Here is a 6765-nt window from a genome sequence, read left to right on the forward strand (position 1 = left end):
TATTTAACAAGATATAAGTTAGAACATTTGCCACATGACTAATTAGGCTTATGGTTCTAAAATCCTCATGTTTATTTGCTTTTGATTTTCTGGGAATTGGAACAAATATAGACTATTTGAAGTCTTCAGGAAGCCTACATAACTTCGCCAAGGCTTTGATGCCTCCATCATCTAGAGCTTTAATCCACTCCGGCTCTATATTGTCTGGACCAGCAGCCTTACTAGGTTTAACTTTATCAATGGCTTTTACAACTTCCTATTTGAGTATTGGTTAGCCTTCTAATTCCCTGGGAAACTCAATCTCCTCCTTGTCGTCTTGGAATAATTCCTTTCCATATTCATACCACCTTTTCATTATTTCCTCTGTCTCCAAGACTATTCTCCCATTTAACCCTTAGCTTGCTGTTTGTCACACCCCCTTATTTTGTAAAATGGCCAAGGGCAAAATAGGTGAATCAGGCAATATTATTTTAAAAATTCACCAATAATTAAATTATTATTTTATTCATATGAAAAAATATCACATATATTTATCAATATAGTTAGTTTTAAATACCACATTTTTCAATAAAATTTGTTTGAAAAATTTTCGAGTAAAATAAAATATCATATGATAACTGACATTCAAACTCAAAAATTTGTTACTTTTTGTCAAAAATTAACATTGTCTGGTTAATTCATTCTTATTGTCCCTGAGCCAGAACAACGTAGAATATTGTTCTGTACAATTTGATATAACATTTATACATGTATGTGTATTCATTGTGAAATTATTGCAAATTATATCAAACATTTGTTCGAAATCTGAACTTTATTTTGCTTTCAAATAATATAATAAACTAATATACTTTATTCATTTCATATCAAACAAAATTATATATTTTTGTAATAAACATATGATTACCAGTAGCAATAGATGTAACATTTGTTGATATTTTAGATTTTAAAAAAAATTAAAAATTAAAAAAACATATAAAATATCAGAACTAAAAGTCATAACTTGAATATTTATAATGCATTAACATATTATAGTTGAATAAACTTATTATAGCATTAATGAACTTATTATAGTAATATTATTGCATGAATATGCTAAAAATGAAATAAAAAGTTATCAGAAAATGAAAAATTAAGAAAAAAGACCGATAATTAAAATTTTTTGTCAACAAAACACCACCAGGACAAAAATATGTGAATCAGACGATAAACAAGATGATGCCGTCAAGTGCTGACATTTGTTGTCGATAATTTTTATAAAAATCGATTGTTAACAGGGTAATGATCAATCAGTACCCTGGCAGTTTTGCTAAACAATTAGGGTAACGATAGATCGGTACCCTGGCCGGGTAAGGGTTAAATCTCTTATACCTTGTGCTTGAAAATTCTGTTTTTTAAAAGTTACTTCTTTGATTTTTTCATGGAGTTCTTTTATTTTATTTTCTTTGTCCAAACTTTCAATTTCTTAGCATTTTTTGTTAAGCCACTCTTAGCCTTTCTACAGTCTCTTTTTATAGATCTTGTTAAATTCTTATAACCTGGTTTATTTTTCAAACTTTTCCTATTCTCCATCATATTTAGAATTTTGTCAGTCATCCAAGATTTGCTAATTTTCCTAATGTATTCTGGGATGTTGTTATTAGCAGCTCTACTTATACATTCCTTAAAGGCATTCCATGCTTCATTGATATCCTCTATTGATTGATTATATTCTTTATTTATTTTATTGTTATTGATCTCCCTATTAAGTTTTTCATTACATTTACTTTTATGTTCTCTTCATTTAATATTGCTGAATTTAACTTCTTTGATACTGACTTTTGCTTACAGGTTTTTAGTTTAATTTTTGCTTTCACTACAATTGGATTGTGGCCAGATTTAATATCTGCTCCAGGATATGACTTGGCTTGTTTTATAATATTTCTGAATTTTTCCTTTATCAAAATGAAGTCTATTTGATTCCTGCATATGTCTCCTGGACTTTTCCATGTATACACTCTTCTTGCTGGACATTTAAACAAGGTGTTGGTGATTATCAACTTATTTTCCTCGCAAAATTGAATGAGTCTATCTCCTCTTTTATTTTTCTTACCAAGACCATATTGGCCCATGCATTCAGATATCTTCTCATTGCCCACTTTTTCGTTAATATCACCCATAACTATAATTATATCATTTGATTTTGCCATTTCCACCAATTCCTTCAGATTTTCATAGAATATTTCAACATCTTCTTCCTCATGGCCAGTTGTGGGAGCATAAACCTGGATTAGGAGGATGTCTAAAGGTTGAGCAGCTGTCTTTACTGCAATGATTCTCTTGTTGACTGCAGTGAAACCCTTTATTGATCTTGCTATACTATTCTTCATTATGATAGCTACTCCATTTACATGTGCCTCTGCTCCTGAGTACATCATTGTACTGTACATTCATTCTCGTTAAGCTTTCCTGAACCTGTCCATCTTGTTTCGCAAATACCTACAACATCAAGCAGCATTAACTTTATTTCTTGAATAAGATCATCAAGTTTTCCTGGTTCATACAGTGTTCAACATTCCAAGTTCCTATGTTAAGTAGTACATTTCTGGGCTTCAGTTTGGGTATTTCTGATGTTGTCCTCCCAAGTGGGGTTAAGATGGTATCTTCATATTCTCTAATATTAGAGTCAAACTTACTATTCTCAGGACACGACTCCTCTTCCCTGTAGCATTCATTAGAGACATAGTTCACAGGGGGCTTGACCTTGTTCCTATAATTAATTCTTTTAGTGGTAGCAGTTCTCTTGGCTTACTATGGTGGAAGATACGTGGTAAGACTCCAATCTCTTCCACAGTGACTGGCCACATCTCAGTTTGGATGCCAAGAATGTTCCCTTAGTATGTCACCTACTTTGCTGTTATGCCCATTATGCCATCGATCTTTGATTGTAGATTCTTCTGCCGCACTGGTAATTCCAGACTTCATGCACTATACAGTGGCACACCCTTACTACCAGTAGTGGATGTCACTACTGATACCCTCACTTAGTTAGCCCACCAGCCGATGTGGTTTCCCAGGGTGTGGCCATTGGCATGCACTACCAATTACTTGGAGCCATAAGTGAGAGTGGGTCCTCATGGGGAACAGTCTACAGTGTCCAGTATTTCAGTGCGGCTGACACTTTCAAAAGTTACTACCCCTCTAAGAACCCCCATACACCCCAGTTTGCGATTACATGTAAATAAACATAGTAAGAAACTATATAATTTATTTATTTATTTTTTGAGGTCTCCAGAATGAATTATTCAAATTCCCACAAAAATCTATGGTAAATTGATAATCGGTTAATGAACAATTTGGACAGTGAACATAGTCTTGGAATAGATTATGTTTTTTTACGTGATCACCCACTGTACATTGTAACCTTGAAAAAGTAGGCTCTGTTTACAGATCTTTTTTATGATTCGTATTATCATTGTCATTAATTTTCTTACATATATTTTGTGATATTTGATTTGTCAAAGATGGGGTCAAACATATATTATTCCAAGGATACAGTTACATTTTTCAAACATATTCTTAATGTGTAGAAAAGAATGATATCTTTTATCTTATTTATATTGTTCAGTATTATATCTATTATCTAAATATTGTTTGTGCCATTTTTTTAACTACTTTTGGATAAACATTCAATGTAAATTTTATATCCAGATTTTTTAATTCTATTTCTCTATTTTTAACATTAGACGTTCTGACATATATATTTTTAAATTCCATAATATAAGCATTCTTTTTCATACTTTCTGGCCAATATGATTTGTAATTTTATGTGAGTTTCAAAATGGAAACACTCCGATAATGGAGATCCCAAGAATTTTCAACCCACTCATTATAGTGTCAATTTCTTCATTGGAAATTGAAAGAAATGATTATATAACGTTACTATTCACTAAACTAATATTTTTCTTTAAAAATTCATAATAAACAAATTAATGTGAGAAATAAATGCCTTCCACAGGTTGTTTAAAAAAAGGGGAAACGTTTTGTCACTTTTATGACAGAAAGGAAGTTGAATTTCCCTTCCCATACCTCTTATCTCCAAACTTGGGCATCCATCTGAATGTTCACCCCTTCGAATATTCATGAACATCCCAGAAAGTCTTTCATTTTGATTGGTTGAGCATGATCGAATATGGAGAACCATTTCATGCAATTGGGGAGTTCTCAAAAAAGTCCCAAAGTAGAGGGTTCGTAATAAGTCTCCAAAGAGAGGAGTTCTCCGAAAACTCAACCAAAGCCTCAGAAATTCTATTGGCTCCAGATCAAAAGTTCCCTTGCATTCAACTGTGATTGTATCTTCCTCATCATCCATCGCTGTTGGTAATTGTACCCATCTTATAGAGAAGAGAAATCTACCCAAGTGTACAAGTCAAGGTAGTATAGTTAGATCATATTGTAATCTCTCTACAAAAGTAGCCTTATCCGCAATTTAGCTCGTAAGTGTTGTAATATAAACACAGCGCATCACACCTCCGCAGGGCAAAGTGAGCCTAATTCGAGCCCCGACCAGCACACGGTTGTACTATACAACAAAGACCTCCATTCCTTGTACAGGGAAATAGCGCTAAGGAAGGGCACCAAGTTAGCGTACACGAGAACGCCATCTATCTATTCGCTTCTCAGAAACGCCAAGGACAAACCGAGCATTTTAAGGACACCAGGCGTTTATAGTATCCCGTTAAGAGACCACAGATTCCAAAGGGACCTAGTATATATTGGTTCTACCAAGAGATCCCTCCAAAAAAGGGTTTCTGAACATAAGAATGACGTTGCCAAAAAAAGGCACACCACCGCCCTGTCGACGTATGCCACGGACCCCGATGTAAAAGCGGACTTCGTTAACGCCACCCTCATTAAGAAGTCGTTCAAAACAGACCACATTAGGGCATTGGAGACCCTGGAGATTTACAGAGCTACCAAATCGGGGAAATGCATTAATTACAAAGACAGCAACGTTTTATCGTACGCGTGGCGATACATCTCGGAGGTCAATCCACGATGGTAGACATGGTTTTATTTCCTGCATTGATATTTTGCGACATTACGTTAGTAGACTCAGGTCTATTATATCAATCTTATGTTTTGCATCGTCATCGCACGCTGGAGATGTTCAATTTTTGAACTTCAAAAGAGTTCTATTCTCATGACATTAATGAACCTGAAGAAGATCTCGATGGAGATTCGAAAACGTTAGTTTTTTCTGTTAATTTTCGTCGTTTGTACCGGAAATTTAAAGGTTGAAGTTGCTGGATTAGACTTTATATCTACCCGAGTGTACAGTACAAGTCAAGGTAGTATAGTTAGATCATATTGTAATCTCTCTCTTTTCGCGAGTTAGGAAAGAAGTAGAAATTATCCTGTAACTTGTTAAATTTTTGTTTTATTGAATTTCCATTTGTTGTTTAATATGGCCTCTTCAATGTCTCGGATCCACACCAAGTCCTGCCCACTTATTCACGTCTTTTCCACTCAATATTCCTCTCAAACAAATACAGTAGAGCGTCGAAAATTGGAACGTCGGTAATTGAAATGGCCGGAAACTGGAACGATTTTCAGTCGGACTGTGTCGTGCTGAATTGAACGTTTTTGATACTAAATTTACTTCTAAAGTTAAATTTTCATGTTTTTTATATTCTTCAATATATTTATTTTGTTTGTACAAAATAAAGAAATAATTTTTAACGATACGATAGCCTCGATGATTATTATAAAAATTTTCGTTAGGCTTAAAATCGACGAAAATTCAACACGAAGCAACACGCAACGGAGAAAAATTCAACAGGAAGCGATATGCAACAGAAAAAAATTTGAACATCGGACAGGTTAATATATTTTTTCGTACATAATCGGAAATTGGAAAAAATCACTACTTGGAACGACCCCAGTCCCCAATTGGTTCCAGTTATCGACGCTCTACTGTACAAGTGTGCCTAATGCTTAAACTAGGCTGGTGTCAAGAAAAACAAACTTGCAGGGATTTCCTACAAGCTTCTGGGCTTAGATTAACTTAGTAGAAAGCCATCCTACGACTCTGTGTGTCAGTTCTACCAACTGGATAGCTGAATTAGTAGTAGAGGGGCTAACCCAGACTCTACCCACAGTTGACCTCAGTTTTATATAAATAATTCAATTTTTTGTGTTTTTCTATTTATTTATAAAACTCTGTATCACTATTAATTTTATTTACATAGTAAAAAATATGTTTGTTTATCATCTACATTTGTTTGTTTATCATCATAATTTTATTAAATAATCATCTGCATATCTAATATCCAATTTTACACCTTTTATATTGTTTACTAACTTGTCAAAATCTTTTATAATTATTTCTGCTAATTTTGGTTCCATACTAATTAATGCCTTTAGTCTGTCTATAAAAATCTTGCTCTACTTGAAAATAATTATTACTATATGCAAATTTAATTAATTGTATAAACCAATCTCAACTTGTAATTTAATCAAATTCATCTTTATTAAATTCCACCCTATGCTCAGATACATATTTTTAACATTTAAACATAGTAGTATATCTGAATTTCCTTCTCTTACTTCATTCTATTAATTACATCATCTGCATTTCTTACAGCAAATTGTGAATATTCTATTTCCATTAATAGTTGTTTTATAAATTGTTCTAAATTATACAATATTGAAAAACAAAAATCAACAATTGGTCTCTATTTTTCTTCCTCCTTATGGGTTTTCAACCTGATATTCAATTTAGGTGTT

The 6765-nt window shown here is 33.2% G+C and overlaps 1 pseudogene; it reads right to left on the bottom strand.

Annotated features, from left to right (window-relative positions):
- Window positions 1–112: 112 nt before the first annotated feature.
- LOC136987468 (craniofacial development protein 2 pseudogene) lies at window positions 113–2411 on the bottom strand (annotated as a pseudogene).
- Window positions 2412–6765: the final 4354 nt, after the last annotated feature.

Source organism: Centruroides vittatus, unplaced genomic scaffold (assembly GCF_030686945.1).
Source record: "Centruroides vittatus isolate TY-2023 unplaced genomic scaffold, ASM3068694v2 scaffold_211, whole genome shotgun sequence".
In the NCBI taxonomy this organism is placed as follows: domain Eukaryota; kingdom Metazoa; phylum Arthropoda; class Arachnida; order Scorpiones; family Buthidae; genus Centruroides; species Centruroides vittatus.